At 44.6% G+C, this 17,100-nt stretch overlaps 1 protein-coding gene across 9 annotated transcripts in view; it reads left to right on the top strand.

Annotated features, from left to right (window-relative positions):
• The first annotated feature begins 7,815 nt into the window (after positions 1–7,815).
• The window catches only part of STAU2 (staufen double-stranded RNA binding protein 2), a 296,288-nt gene continuing 287,003 nt past the window's right edge, over positions 7,816–17,100 (top strand). For all 9 annotated transcript variants that reach the window (XR_014474843.1, XR_014474842.1, XM_083187269.1 and 6 more), the window contains exon 1: positions 7,816–7,913. The gene's annotated coding sequence lies outside the window, so the exon portion shown is untranslated. The remainder of the gene's footprint in view (positions 7,914–17,100) is intronic.

Genomic DNA, 17,100 nt, shown 5'->3' with positions numbered 1-17,100 from the left:
TCCTTTGCTCCACAGTGGTTGGACACCACATTGGATGCTTGGGTCAGGTATGTGGTCTTCAGGGGCTACACCCTGACATTCCAGTTCTGTCCCCCCCTCAGTGTTTTTTCGCACAGGACTTCCCAAAGATCCGACAAAGACATGTACTCTCTCCATCTGCTCTCTTGTGGACTCGAATGTCATCATTCCAGTTCCACAGGAACCGAGACGTCAGGGTTTCTTTACCACCCTGTTACTGGTCGACAAACCGGACAATTCACTTCGACCTATTCTGAACCTCAAGTCACTCAATGTCTTTCTGCGAGTGGAAAAGTTTCGTATGGAGTCACTTTGGTCTATCATTCTAACACTAGAACCAGGGGACTTAATGGCATCTCTCGACATACAAGATGCATACCTGCACATTCCCATCTGGCAGGATCACCAACGTTTCCTGAAATTCGCCCTTTTGGGACGAACATATCCAATTCAGGGCGTTACACTATGGTCTATCTACAGACCCCAGGGTGTTCACAAAGGTAATGTTATGGCAGCACACCTTCGCCATCGGGGGTCCGAATGATCCGTATCTTTACGACTTGCAGCTGTTAGCCAATTCCCCAGACCAGCTTCAATGCCATCTACAGCTGGAGATTACTCTTCTACTATCTCACGGCTGGAAGATAAAATGGAAGAAATTATCTCTAGCTCCTTCCCAAAGGATGCTTCACCAGGGAGTGATTCTGGACTCTCGGTCACTGAGTTTTCCTACTGAAGATCTGTTCCCTCCATTAAGTTTCTTCTAAGTCCACGCAAGATGTCTATTCACAAATGCATGACCGTCCTGAGCTCAATGGTTTCTTTGTTCGACATGGTGGAGCATGCGCAATTACATTCACGCCCACTCCAGTTGCAAACTCTGTCAGTGGAAGGGTCAAATTATCACTCTATCCCAGGATGTTCGCCTCTCTCACACGTGGTGGTTGAAATCGACCAACTAATTCCGGGGTCATCCTCTTTGGATCCTGACCTGGATCAGAATTACCACAATGCCAGTCTAAGAAGCTGGGGGACAGTCTGCAACTCTCACTCCTTTCAAGGTCACTGGTTGCTTGAAGAAAGTAGTCTTCCCATCAATGTTCTGTAATTGAAGTCAGTCCTTCAGACTCTCTGGAGTGCGAGTTTGCTCACCCTCGGTTGCCCGGTAGAAATACAATCCGACAACGCAACGGCTGTGGTGTACATAAACTGACAGGGTGGAACACGCAGCCAGGAAGCCATGCTGGAAAGTCACCAAGATCATCTTCAGGTGGGCTGAGAAACCTATCCCAGCGCTATCCGTGGTGTTCATCCCAGGTCCTTAACTGAGAAGCACCCCCCCCCCCCCCAGGACATCAACGCAGGCTAATGGGAACAGATGTGTCCACTTGGCTGAGATCTCAGTGGGGGGTGTGTGACATCCAGGCACAACTTCAAGGTTCCTCCCCTTTTACAGCTCAAGGACAAGGGATCCTGGAAGCTGTTTACCCTCATCTATACATCCCCCCCCCCCCCCCCGTTTAAACTTCTACTTCGTCTTCTTGGAAAGTTCAAGAAGGAGGGGGAGAATGATGATTGGCCACGTCGAGGGTGGTACACTGATCTACTGAGCCTATCTGTAGCAGACTGCCTCTATGACCAGATCTCCTCTTTCAGAGTCTGTTCCTTCACCCGGATCTGAGACGCCTGGCTTTGACGTGATGGCTCTTGAATAATCCCTCTTGAGGGATAAGGTTTCTTGCCAGAGGTCATTCATAAGATGCTTCGTGCCAGGAAATCTCTTTCAGCACAAATTTACTATAGGGTCTGGAAGACTTATTTATCTTGGTGTTCTACCAGACGATTCCAGCCCAAAGTTTTTTGCTTTTCGCGCCTGCTGGCATTTCTTCAAGCGGGCCTCGATTTGGGTTTGTACCTGTCTTTGAAGGTGCAGGTGTTTGCCTTGTCGGGCCTGTTTCAAAGAAAATTGGCTCCTCTTCTGGAAGTTCGGATGTTTTTTCAGGGGGTCCTTCATGTCTAGCCTCCAGTGGTCCATCCGTGGGATCTCTCCATAGTGCTCCGGGCGCTTTAGTCTCCTCCATTTGAACCTTTGGAGGAGGTGGATTTTAAGTCGCTTTTCTGGAAGGTTGCTTTTCTCATAGCCATTTCCTCTGCTCGATGGGTATCTGACCTCAGTGAATTGCCATGGCCTACTCCCTTTCTAGTATTTCACCCTAACCAAACTGCATTTTCTTCCTAAGGTTGTTTCTAAATTTCACCTTAATCAGGAGATTGTAGTTCCCTCTTTTCATGGAACCTCTGAAGCTGAGGCTTCTCTTGATGTGGTCCATGAGTTACGGATTTATTTACGCAGGACTAAGACGACTCATAAATCAGACCCTATTTGTTCTCTACGATGTCAGTAATTGGAGCTGGCCCACTTCCAAATAATCCTTGGCACCAGAAAAAAAGGGGGGTGAGCCCGCCCCAAATGGGGGAAGGATCTGGGGGGCGCTTGATAGGAGTGGCTTCTCAGCAGCTGCTGTATAAACAGGTTAGTTAGTCCTGTGTTGACATACAAGAAGAAAAAAGAAGGTGGTAGCAGCGCTAAGAATAAAAATATAAAAAATTGGATGAGCTTTACAAAGAATATTTTACTGGGGTTTAAAACAATAACATTGACGTAGACATGAACATATACAATTAAAATGGATATCATATAATGCACAATTAGTGTATGCCCAATTCTACACTATAGCAGCAAGCGGAGAGTCCGTTCCTATTATGCCCAGATAGGGGAAAGAAGGGATATAGTTACCGCTCCACACACTGATGGAATGTCCTGATATCCACGTGGTCGGCCCAAGGTGACACAAATAACCGAAGTCCACTGGAATTGGTCTAGGACAGTTGTTTGTTTTCCTCAGGTACCTGGGTGATGAGATCTGGGGTGGTGGACGGTGATGTTTAGAACTTGAATGTCCCAAAAGTGATGAAATGCAACACAATTGTTTTCCTAGGCTGGTCCAGACTGCAATCCAATGTGATGATGGTGGAAAGGGGGCAACAGCACGACTGACGCGTTTCGCCGCTACAGCAGCTTTATCAAATTCAGCCCAGCAAGATTGTCTTAATTCGGGTGCTGTTGCCCTTCAGAACTAATAATACCCCTTTCACACCAGCCAAAATTCCCGTGAAAATTTTCTGGGATGTCAACCCTGCTAGGTAGCAGGGTTGCTCCCGCGACCAGCCCGGGTTACTGGCTGGTGTGAAAGCTACTGGCCCGGGTGGCGGCCATCGGGGGCAAGGCAGTGGGGATCCGGGCAGCGGAAGCTCTGCTGAATTTGAAAAGACTGGCCTGACACTCTCAGGCAATCAGCGTCCGGCCAGGCTTTTTAAAATGTGGTACTTGTGTATCATCAGGGCACCCAAGATTTCCATTGTACGACATATAGTTTTGGTCGCATCGCATGCGATCCGATTGCATGCGATGCGATTTGACCCGATTTTTAATTGTACAGGCACCTTGATGGGTGATTACTATGTTAAATGCACCCCTATTGTTAATGCCACCCCCACTATGAACTGCAACCCAAAGCGTGGCGAGCGCAGCGGTATGCGTCCTCTGACCTTTTCATACCCCCACTATCCACGTTGGCGTGGAGTTGATTTAAGATAGTGTGGCGATCGCAGTGAGGGGACGCGGATTACTTCACATGTAATCCGCGTCCCCTCTCTGCGCTCGCCACACTATATGAAGTCAACTCCATGCCGACGTGGATAGTGGGGGTATGAAAAGGTCGGAGGACGCATACCACCGCCCCTCGCGGGTTCGCTGCACTCGCCACGCCTCGGGTGGCTGTTGATAGTGGGGGTTAACAATGGGGGTGCATTTAACATAGTAATCACCCATCAGAGTTATTGTACAATTTAATATCGCATCGCATGCCATTTCAATGGCATGGGATGTGATATTTTATCGTACAGTGCGGGTCTGTGGGCCCGGAAATCGGGTCCCATCGCATCCCTTAATTAGTGGTATGCGATGCGATGGGCGCCCTGATAATACACAAGTACCCAAAATGTTTTCACATTCAGCAGCACGTCTCACTCTGCCGCCCAGCAAATTGCGCTGCAAGCACCCAGCCGCCGCTGCCTGGTGCTGCACATAGGTGCCCTGCCAGCACTGTTTCTCCCCCTCACACCAGAAAATGCAGGGACTAAGCTACTGTGAAAGGGGACAACAGGGAATGTCCCTGCTTGATCCCCGGTCTGTATTCCCGGGTAATTCCCTGCATTTTATGGTGTGAAAGGGGTATAAGATCGACCCCATTATGTGTGTGAGAATAATATGATAGTCCAACATATTTTTGACAATAGAAACCTACCACATTAAAGGCAGGAGCGCATTTTTTTTAATTATTATTCTTTGTTTTGTAATTGACAACTGTGGAAAATGTGTTGTCCTGTTTCAGTCATTGTTTGGTGATCAACATAAAATAATTACTACTAAGGAGACAGAAGAGGAGGCTTTCCTCTGTCATACTGTATAAGGGCGTACCAAAGTGGGCCATAAAGATGGGTATAGGGGGCTTTTAACCTCATCTTTGAAAGACATTTTTTTTCCTTAGAGCTGGATCTCTGGACGAGAATGAGGTATACGCTCCCTGGGTCGACAATGTCTAAGTTGACAACTAATGGTTGAAAAATCTTCCCCGTCATAGGCCCTTATTCTGGTTGGTGCGGTCAGAGCCGCACACGGGGCTCCGACCGCACAAACCAAGGGCCGCCCACCGGACGGATCGCCACGGCCGTCCGTATACGGACGGCTGGCGATCCGCACAAAAATGGTGGAGGCTACGCCTCCACCATGGTGGGAGCTGCCCCCTGCCTTCGATGGTCGACGACCATCGAAGGCAGGCCCGCACGCCGCGGCAGCTCCCGCAAGCTCAGACCACACGGACAATCGTCTGTGTGGGAGCTTGTAAGGGGGCTGAAAGCTGACATCCGGCGACGTCAGCTTTCCGCCCCCATGTCATGGTAATGAGGGCGTCATGCCCTCATTACCATGCATACGCCCCGCGTTTTCATGGGAACGCCCATGAAACGCGGGGCGTACACATAGGGAAATGAGGGGCTGAAGCCCCTCACGCCCCTATACGCCCCCTTTGCGGCGGACGAAATCCGTCTGCGGCGAAGGGGGCTGCACATGCGCAGAATGACCTCTGCGCATGTGCAGACCACAAACATCGGCGGTACGGCCGCACGCGGGCCGTACCGTGCCGATCTGAATAAGGGCCATAGTGCACTGGACATGCATCGGATCTGAGGGGATGTCAAACACATGCGATTTGGGTCAGTTTCTCAGCCTGATCCATTGGAATCAGGTAAAATTGGCCCATATCACGTACTTGTATGGGGCCTTTACCATGAAGTGGAAGAATATGAGTTATAAAGGACTGGTTCTATTATGTTTCTGTATTTCTTTATCATGGAATGTTTAACATTTTCCCAACCGCTTGTTTCTATTTATTTAAATATGTGATATAGAAAATACTATATATAGACCATCTATATAGTGTTCGATATTAATGCTGTATTCCATATATTATCCAGTGTATAAAATACTAATGTGTATCTTAATGTCCAGTGTCGTTACTATGTTATTCTACCGCTCTTTAGGTGTGCACAAACGGTGCGATTCACTTTATATTCAAACCCAATTCAGATCTAATTGCACAGCGCTGTGTACACATTCGATTTAGACTATATAGTACAGATCTCTACTATATAGTGTTGCCTGCTCAGTCTATTTTTCTATTCTATTTCCATGCCATGTAGGGATGGCCATCGACCATTGATGATTTGAAATCATTGATGGTTTATGGCAGATGTTGAATACTTTTGCCATCGATGGGGATTGCTTTTTTATTTTTTTTTTCAGTGCCGGGACACGGAGCATAGCTCCGGCACCCGTGAAGCCCTTCCACCGTGTTTTAATTGGCCTACAGGCCAATTATGGATAAATTTATATGGATAAATTTTATCACTTATTGAAGCTTTTATAACCAGCGTCGAATTGTCTAGTTCGGGGGTGCTCAAACTATTTTGCTCTGGGTGCCCATCAGACAATAAAAATGATTACAGGACCCCAGCAAGTTACTGCAGAATGGTCGTCACGTGGTCAGAGAAGTGAAGTGACTGCTTTTTTGACAGGAAGGCAGTGGGTAATGGGGGGGGGGGGGGATGGAAAATGGTGACAAGGGGGATGGAAGAGGGAAGCAGTGGGTGTTTACTAATACCCCTTTCAGACATACGCGAAAATCCCGGGTTTTTTCACATGAACGCGCCCAGACCCGGGACTAGCGTATGTCTGAAAGGGTATACCCGGGATTTCACTCCCGGATACTGAGCACCTGCAATTGACCAGGGTTTTTCCCGGTATTTAACTCCCGGGTATAATACCCGGCTTATGTCTGAATGGGTTTACCCGGGTTTTTCAGTTTTAAACATGTGATGTTGCTTTTTTTTGCTGCCGGGGCGTGTCCCATTTTAATGATGAAACACTGAAATGCTTGAAAAGCCTGGCTTATGTGTGAAAGGGGTATACCTGGGTTTTTCCCGGATTTTAGGTTTTGTGTGAAAGGGGGTCTGTTACTAAAATCCCGGGAGTGACCTGGGTTGAAAATCCCGGGTAAACCTGGCCAAAATCCCGGGTAGTATGTCTAAAAGGGGTATTAATGAGTTATACCCTGTCCCCCCTCCACAGACACATTAGCCTGATGATCAGCAACATAGAGTTGTGACCCCATGCTGAAGTGGTCAGGACGCACAGTTGGAGAACCGCTGGTCTAGGTGGTCAACCTGGGTTTTAAACTGTGGTGCTTGCACACTGCAACCCAACCCCGGTTCTGTACATCACCAATCCGGCAATAACCCAGGTCCGAGGTGCGATGTGCAAGGGGTATTAAACTTTGCATGTAAAAGATACCAGCCACTGAGAGCTCTTCAGAGCCTAAATGGTTAACAGACTGGGAGACAATTTAAATCAGATACAGAGGGCAGGGCTGCCACAGAGCCTAGTTAGAGGGCAGCCCAGGTGACTACATTGACATTGCTGGGCCACTACCTGTGGTGTGCTATGGGGCCAAGAAATGTGCTGTTACCTCGTTACTTTGTGTCAGCTGTCCTAAATCTTTTTTGCAACCTGTCTGAGTTACAGTTTCACCAAAAATTACAGATATCATTTCTGTAACCAAACAGCTGGTAATACAGTAGGGGACAGTATAAAATTCATGCTGCCCATCACCATTGATTCCTGCATGGGATCAGAGCAGATGTTGCTGCTTTTCTCACTATTACAGCCCTGTCCAGAAAGTATGTGATGTATTTAATGGGACAATTGTTTCCCATTGTGATTGCTGCTTCCAGTAACTTCCTCCCCTCCTCCTCTTTCCTTTATACCACTGCTGCTTTGCTTTTTTCTTGCTGCTCTTCTATGGGCAGCAGCAGTTATCCGTCTGCAGTGTGGAAACTGGCCACCGGGGGCCGCTAGTGCTGCGAATAATGGCTGCTTTTCATTGCCGACGAGCGTGAGGGCGGTGGCCTATACCACTGCCTATATGGGGGAGTACAAATTGGCTAGGTTTATAAAATAACCATTAAACACTCTAGGTACTAGCAAAGGCATAGGAGTATGGAGTTATAGCTTGGAAAAATGCATGCTTGCGCCCTGTGCTATGTTTGTCGAGTGTCTGTGTTGACGCGTACATTATCTAGGTGTGACTGGCCTCCCCTGCGCCGCAGCTTGGTTCGCGCCATCGCTGTCAGGGGATGGGGGCGGTACACGGCTGCTCTCATTCTCTTTAGTGTTTGTCAATGTTGGAGGTGTGAGCAGCCCGGGCCGGGACAGCCAGGTAACTGTTCAGCACATATATGTCAGCCCGGTATCACCGTGACATGCATGACATCTGGCTAGGGACTACAGTGACTGCATCACAGCAAATAGCAGGGTGTCCCCGGGCACCACACAACCTGAGCAGTCATTTAGTGCATCATTATCCTGTGCATCCTTACCCTGTGCATCATGAAACACATGTATAGACAGCAATGCTTATCTGCTCATGTAGGCTGCTGTTCATCAGATGCACACGTGTATTGCAGTATATTTGCATATAAAATAATGCTTTGCGGTGTGTTGGGTGCAGCACAGTGCATCACTAATTGGACTACAGTATATTGCAATGCTCACATGCACAGGTCACTATCACAGCATCTTACATTACAGGGTAGCATTGCTAAGTTCACATGCACAGGTCCCTATATCACAGCATCTTACATTGCAGGGTAGCATGGCTAAGCTCACATATACATTGTAGTGCATCACTGCATCTTACATTACAGGGTAGCAGTGCTGAGCTCACATGCACAGCTCGGTGTATCACAGCATCCTACATTACAGGGTAGCATTGCCAATCTCACGTACACAGCACAAGCATCTTACATTACCAGGTAGCATTTCCAAGCTCACATACACAGCTCAGTGTATCACAGCACCTTACATTATAGGGTAGTGCACTGCTATGCACACATACACCAGTCAGTGTATCAAAGCATCTTGTATTACAGGGTAGCATTGCCAATCTCACGTTCACAGCTCAAGCATTTTACATTACCAGGTAGCATTTCCAAGCTCACATACACAGCTCAGTGTATCACAGCATCTTACATTACAGGGTAGTGCACTGCTAAACTCACATACATTGGTCAATGTATCAAAGCATCTTATATTACAGGGTAGCATTGCTAAGCTCACATGCACAGCTCAGTTTATCACCGAATCTTACATTACAGGGTAGTAATGCTAAGCTCACATATGCAGCTCAGTGTATCACAGCACCTAATATTACATGGTAGTTCATTGCTAAGCTCATATGCATCGTTCAGTGTATGACAGCATCTTATATTACAGGGTAGCATTGATAAGGTCACATGCACAGGTCACTATCACAGCATCTTACATTACAGGGTATCATTGCTAAGTTAACATACACAGCTCAATGTATCACAGCATCTTACATTACAGGGTAGTGCACTTCTAAGCTCACAGCATTGCTACCCTGTAATGTAAGATGCTTTGATACACTGACCAATGTATAAGCTCACATGCATAGCTCAGTGTATCACCGCATCTTACATTACAGGGTAGCAATACTAAGCTCACATACACAGCACCTTACATTACATGGTAGTGCATTGCTAAGCCCATATACATCGGTCAGTGCATCACAGCATCTTACATTACAAGGTAGCATTCCGAAAGTCACATGCACAGATCAGTTTATTACATATCAAAGCACCTTATATTACAGTGTAGTGCATTGCTAAGCTCATATGCACTGTTCAGTGTATCACAGCACCTTACATTACATGGTAGTGCACTGTTAAGCTCACATACATAGCTCGGTGTATCACAGCACCTTACATTACAGGGTAGCATTGCTAAGCTCACATGCATAGCTCAATGTATCACAACACCTTATATTACAGGGTAGTGCATTGCTAAGCTCATATGCACTGTTCAGTGTATCACAGCACCTTACATTACATGGTAGTGCATTGCTAAGCCCATATACATCGGTCAGTGCATCACAGCTTCTTACATTACAAGGTAGCATTCTGAAGGTCACTTGCACAGCTCAGTGTATTACATATCAAAGCATCTTACATTACAGGGTAGCATTTCTAAGCTCACATACAGAGCTCAGTGTATCACAGCACCTTACGTTACAGGATAGTGCACTGCTAAGCTCACATACATCAGTCAGTGTATCAAAGCATCTTACATTACAGCAGGGCTGGGCAATTGCGGCCCTCCAGATGTTGATGAACTACACATCCCAGGATGCTTTGCATTAGTTTTGCTATGTGGCCATGCTGAAACTGACGCAAGGCATGCTGGGATGTGTAGTTCATCAACATCTGGAGGGCCGCAATTGCCCAGCCCTGCATTACAGGGTAGCATTGCCAAGCTCACATACACAGCTCAGTGTTTAACAGCATCTTACATTACAGGGTAGCAATGATAAGGTCACATGCACAGGTCACTATATCACAGCATCTTACATTACAGGGTAGCATTGCTAAGCTCACATACGCAGCTCAGTGTTTCACAGCATCTTACATTACAGGTAGTGCACTGCTAAGCTCACATTCATTGGTCAGTGTATCAAAGCACCTTACATTACAGGGTAGCATTGCTAAGCTCACATGCACAGCACCTTACATTACATGGTAGCATTGCCAATCTCACGTACACTGCTCAAGCATCTTACATTACAAGGTAGCAGTGCCAAGCTCACATACACAGCTCAGTGTTTCACAGCATCTTACATTACAGGGTAGCAATGCTAAGCTCACATACACAGCTCAGTGTATCACAGCACCTTACATTACATGGTAGTGCATTGCTAAGCCCATATAAATCGATCAGTGTATCACAGCATCTTACATTACAGGGTAGCATTGCTAAGCTCACATATGTAGCTCAGTGTATCACAGCACCTAATATTACAGGGTAGTTCATTGCTAAGCTCATATGCATCGTTCAGTGTATGACAGCATCTTATATTACAGGGTAGCATTGATAAGGTCACATGCACAGGTCACTATATCACAGCACCTTACATTACAGGGTAGTGCACTGCTAAGCTCACATACAAAAGTCAGTGTATCAAAGCATCTTACATTACAGGGTCGCATTGCTAAGCTCACATACATAGCTCAGTGTATCACAGCACCTTACATTCTGGCTGGTGCAATCACCATGTGACGCCACTGAATGGCTGCCTGGGTGCTGTACAGCTTAGTAAATATATGTTCCCCGTGTCTGTGTCGCTCAATAGAGTATATCTAGTGCATATCTGTATGTGTGATGTATATCTGTACTGCCATTGTTGCTTGTTCTGATAACCCTTTATATTACAGTATGTGCATTATTTTTAATGTCTGTAAAGCGCCTTGTGTCCTGTTGGAGAAAGTTCGCTATATACCGTAAATAAAACTTACTTACATTACATGGTAGCATTGCTAAGCTCACATGCAGAGCTCAGTGTATCACATATCACAGCATCTTACTTTACAGGGTAGCATTGCTTAGCTCACCTACACAGCTCAGTGTATCACAGCACCTTACATTACATGGTAGTGCATTGCTAAGCCAATATACATTGATCAGTGTATCACAGCATCTTTACAGGGTAGCATTTCGAAGGTCACATGCCCAGCTCAGTGTATCGCATATCACAAAGGGGAGGAGGGTGATTGATCGCACTGGAGTTAAAGATAATGTATTTAAACCTCTTTATTATGATTCGTGGCAAATGTTCTATATAATCATGAGGTGTGCTACCGCCAGACAGTAATACAATAGTACAAAGGAAACAACAGAAAGTCTTTTTTGGCGGTGCACCAGGAGAAGAGAAAAAAAGGGTTTTTTAAAATGTAACTTTTATTAATTAATCAGTTAAATGCGAAATATAAAATCAAAACATACAACATAAATTGACACTGGACTTATTAAGAAGGGTGAGAGAGACTCCCCTTATCGTAGTGGGGGTAAATATGGATTTATTTTTATATAATCACTAAATCTGCTGGTTGCTTGATGTGTGCCCTAATACAATGGGGTGTACAATCTGAAGTCACTGGTGTTTTTTCAAAAGTGTAAGGGGAACCATGTCCCTTTATTGTATAAGAACACCTATACAAAGTAACAAAACCCTCGTTTGTATCAAATACACGGTGTAACAGTGACTTGTTCACTGTTTCTATTTGAGTGAACAAATTAACAGTAGCCAGATAAACACACAATGTTTCTAATGTGCACCGTGCTGCGAGATCATCAGCTACGGTCACACTTGGAGGAGAGTCTGCAGGGACGGCGTCCCGTCTGCAGCTGTCACCCCCTGGAGGCTGCGTATACTGCCGGTGAGGGCTAGTAGGCACACGGACAGGTCGCCAGGAGAGTCAAGCTCTCTATGGCGCTGACGGCTACACTGATAACCACCGCGTGTTAATAGCCGGCGGCGGTATATGCTGTCACCGAGATGTGACCCGCATCTATCTCCGGCTATCAATCGGGCACTTCAAACATATAAATACACAATCAATTTACATTCCCCAGCTACCCCCACTAAAACGATCCACGCCAACGCGCGTTTCGCAGTTTTGCTTTTTCAAGGCTATCGCATATCACAACATCTTACTTTACAGGGTAGCATTGCTTAGCTCACCTACATAGCTCAGTGTATCACAGCACCTTACATTACGGGGTAGCATTGCCAAACTCACGTACACTGCTCAAGCATCTTACATTACAAGGTAGCATTGCCAAGCTCACATGCACAGCTCAGTGTTTCACAGCATCTTACATTACAGGGTAGCAATGCTAAGCTCACATACACAGCTCAGTGTATCACAGCACCTTACATTACATGGTAGTGCGTTGCTAAGCCAATATACATTGATCAGTGTATCACAGCATCTTACATTACAGGGTAGCAATGCTAAGCTCACATACACATCTCAGTGTATCACAGCACCTTACATTACATGGTAGTGCGTTGCTAAGCCAATATACATTGATCAGTGTATCACAGCATCTTACATTACAGGGTAGCATTTCGAAGGTCACATGCCCAGCTCAGTGTATCGCATATCACAACATCTTATATTACAGGGTAGCATTGATAAGGTCACATGCACAGGTCACTATATCACAGCATCTTACATTACAGGGTAGCATTGCTAAGCTCATATACACAGCTCAGTGTTTCACAGCATCTTACATTACAGGGTAGTGCACTGCTAAGCTCACATTCATTGGTCAGTGTATCAAAGCATCTTACATTACAGGGTAGCAGTGATAAGCTCACCTGCACAGCTCAGTGTATCAGAGCACCTTACATTACATGGTAGTTCATTGCTAAGCCCATATACATCAGTCAGTGCATCACAGCATCTTACATTACAAGGTAGCATTCCAATGGTCACATGCACAGCTCAGTGTATTACATATCAAAGCATCTTACATTACAGGGTAGCATTGCTAAGCTCATACAGTATACATATCACAGCATCTTACATTACAGGGTAAACATAGAAACATGGAATTTGACGGCAGATAAAGGTGCCCATACATGTTACAATTATTGCATACAATATTGTATACAATATCGCATCTCATCGATTTCCGATTTTGCGATGTGCAGCACATACTTTTTGTACTAGATCTCATCTCATCTCATTGCAAAACAGAGATGCGATATTGTATACAATATTGTATGCAATATTTGTATTGTGTATGGGCACCTTTAGAACCACTTGGCCCATCTAGTCTGCCCCTTTTTTTAAACATGTTACCTCAAACCATATTTGATCCTTATTTTTTTGTAAGGATATCAATATGCTTATCCCAAGCATGTTTAAATTGTACTACTGTATTTGCGTCTACCACCTCTGATGGTAGACTATTCCACTTATCTACTACTCTTTCTGTGAAAAATTCTTCCTCACATTTCCCCTAAATCTTCCTCCCTCTAGTTTCAGTTCATGTCTTCGTGTTCTGTTGCTCCTCTTCCTGTGAATAATGTCTCCCACCTGTACCTTGTTAAAACCCGTGATATATTTGAAAGTTTCTATCATGTCCCCCCTTTCCCTTCTCTGCTCTAAAGTATAAATATTAAGATCTTTTAGTCTTTCCTGGTACGTTTTGTGATGTAGGCCATGCACCATTTTAGTTGCTCTTCTTTGTACAGTCTCTAATGTATTTATATCCTTCTGGAGATATGGCCTCCAGAACTGAACACAATACTCTAGGTGAGGTCGTACCAATGACCTATACAGTGGCATTATTACTTCTTTCTTTCTACTGCTGATACCTCTCCCTATGCAACCAAGCATCTGACTTGCCTTCTTCATTGCTTTGTTACATTGCCTACCTGCTTTTAAGTCCCCTGAAATAGTGACACCTAGATCCCTCTCTTCCTCAGTAGTTTCCATTATAGTGCCATTTATACTATATTGAGTCTTTGGATTTCTGAGACCCAAGTGCATGATTTTGCATTTTTTTTGGCATTAAACTGTAGTTGCTATTCTCTTGACCATTTCTCTAATCTACCTAGATCCTCAATCATTTGTTTTACCCCTCCTGGTGTGTCTACCCTGTTGCATACCTTTGTGTCATCTGCAAAAAGGCACATTTTACCCTCAATTCCATTTGCAATATCACCAAGAAAGATATTAAAAAGCACCAGTCCAAGTACAGATCCCTGGGGTACTCCACTTGTAACCTTTCCCTCCTTTGACTGTACTCCGTTTACTACAACTCTCTGTTTTCTGTCCTGCAACCACTCTCTTATCCATTCAACTATCTTAGAATCCAATCCCAAGCTTTCAAGTTTATTTAACAGTCTGCGATGTGGGACAGTGTCAAAAGCTTTACTAAAGTCTAGATAAGCTACATCTACAGCCCCACCTTGATCTATTACTTTAGTCACCCAGTCAAAAAAGTCAATAAGATTTGTTTGACATGATCTTCCCCCAGTAAACCCATGCTGTTTTGGATCCTGTAAATTGCTGGTTTTGAGATATTCTGCAACTCTTTGTTTTAAGAGTGTTTCCATCAATTTCCCTACTACTAATGTAAGGCTCACTGGTCGATAGTTGCTTACCTCTTTCTTGCTTCCACTTTTGTGCAGTGGGACTACATTCGCTGTTTTCCAGTCCTCTGGGATTACTCCAGTAGCTAGTGACTGGTTGAATAATTCTGTTATTGGTTTTACCAGCTCCCCTTTAAGCTCTTTTAGTATCCTTGGATGTATCCCATCTGGCCCCATTGATTTATCCACTTTAAGTTTTGAGAGTTCTGTGAGGACTTTCTCCTCTGTAAATGTACTTGTCTCTCCCTCAGTTTTCTGACTATACTTGCAACTTAACTGTGGCCCCTTCCCCTCTTTCAGCAGTGAATACTGAGCAGAAATTATTATTAATATTATCTGCTATTACATTGTCCCCCTCAAGAAAACTTCCACTCTCTGTCTTCAGTCTAATTATTCCACTTTTTGTTTTTCTCCTTTCACTTATATACCTAAAAAAAAGTTTTCCCCCCTTTACCCACTGACTGGGCCATTTTCTCTTCAGCCTGTGCTTTTGCACATCTGATTACCTTCTTAGCCTCCTTCTGTCTAACAAGATACACCTCTTTGTCCTCATTCTTCTGCGTCTGCTTAAATTTCTTAAAGGCCAACTTTTTTGCTTTCACAATACTTGCTACTTCTTTTGCAAACCACAATGGCTTTTTTTTTTCTTGTGTTTTTCCTAACTCTTTTGACACAAAGTTCTGTTGTTTTTAGAATTGCACTTTTTAATTTTTCCCACTTATCCTGCACTCCTTCCAAGTTCTTCCACTCTGCCAAAGAATCCCTTACAGAGTTTCCCATCTCTACAAAATCAGCCTTCCTAAAATCTAACACCTTTGTTTTTGTGTGCGATGAGTCAGTCTCTGTCTTTATTTTGAACCATACTGCTTGATGGTCACTGGATCCCAGATTTTCACCCACATTTATGTCAGATATTCTGTCACCATTTGTAAGTATTAAGTCTAATATTGCGTCCTTACGAGTGGGCTCCCTCACCAATTGCTGGAGGGATGCTCCTTGCAAGGAATTCAGCATGTCCCTACTTCTGGTGGAACTTGCAACAGGCAGCTCCCAGTTTACATCAGGTAGATTAAAGTCTCCCATGATTATCACCTCTCCTTTTAATGCCATTTTATTGATGTCCTGCAATAGGCTCTTGTCTAGTTCCTCTTCCTGACCTGGTGGTCTGTAGATCACCCCTATACGAAGAATCGCCTTCTCCCCTGTTTCTATGGTCACCCAAAGGGCCTCCGTTTTTTTCTTCAATACTTGGTATTAAGGTAGTCTTTATATTTTTTTTCACATATATTGCAACCCCTCCTCCAATTTTTCCCATTCTGTCCTTCCTAAATAAAGTATATCCTGGTATAGCTATGTCCCAGTCATGATTTTCATTGCACCATGTCTTTGTAATAGCCACAATATCCAGTTCATCCCTTGTCATTATTGCAATTAGTTCTGGGATTTTATTTCCTAAGCTCCTAGCATTTGCACACATAGCTCTTAAAGTTGTGTTTGTGCTTCTCCTGCTGCTAGCTATGTTCATCTTTCTGCCTATATCTATTCAGTTTTGATCGGCATTATCTTCTGTTGCAGTGGATAGGCTTCCTGTTCCATTTGCCTGCAGAGACCATACCTCTAGGTTGGGGGAGCAGATTTCTTCATTCTTATTTGGTTTACTGCCCCCCTCTGCTAGTCTAAAAAGTTGCTTATGAAGCTTCCAAACTTCTCACTTAATAAGAAGTTTGGAAGCTAAGTTGCTAAGCTCACATACACAGCTTAGTGAATCACAGCAGCTTACATTACAGGGTAGTGCATTGCTAAGCTCATATGCACTGTTCAGTGTATCAAAGCACCTTACATTACATGGTAGTGCATTGCTAAGCCCATATACATCAGTCAGTGCATCACAGCATCTTACATTACAAGGTAGCATTCCGAAGGTCACATGCACAGCTCAGTGTATTACATATCAAAGCATCTTACATTACAGGGTAGCAGTGATAAGCTCACATGCACAGCTCAGTGTATTACACCTTATATTACAAGGGTAGTGCATTGCTAAGCTCATAATGCACCGTTCAGTGTATCACAGCACCTTACATTACAGGGTTGCATTGCTAAGCTTACATACAGTACATAGCTCAGTGTATCACAGTATTTTACCATACAGGATAGTGCGTTGCAAAGCTCATGTACACATCCCGGTGTATCACAGCATTGAGGCAGACGTCACAAAATGCATCAGTGTAAATGCAGGGTGCAGCACAAAAACTCATACAGATGTCATACTGACAAAATGCTACACAGGCTGCTCTCTGGCCTTGTATGGTGCGATGAGATCGCATCGCACATAAAATCGCATGTGATTTTATAGGGTGTGATGCCATTTAATTTAGTATAC

The sequence above is a fragment of the Crinia signifera genome, chromosome 5, assembly GCF_055691185.1.
Source record: "Crinia signifera chromosome 5, ASM5569118v1, whole genome shotgun sequence".
Classification (NCBI taxonomy): domain Eukaryota; kingdom Metazoa; phylum Chordata; class Amphibia; order Anura; family Myobatrachidae; genus Crinia; species Crinia signifera.
This window is presented reverse-complemented; position numbering and strand designations above follow the sequence as displayed.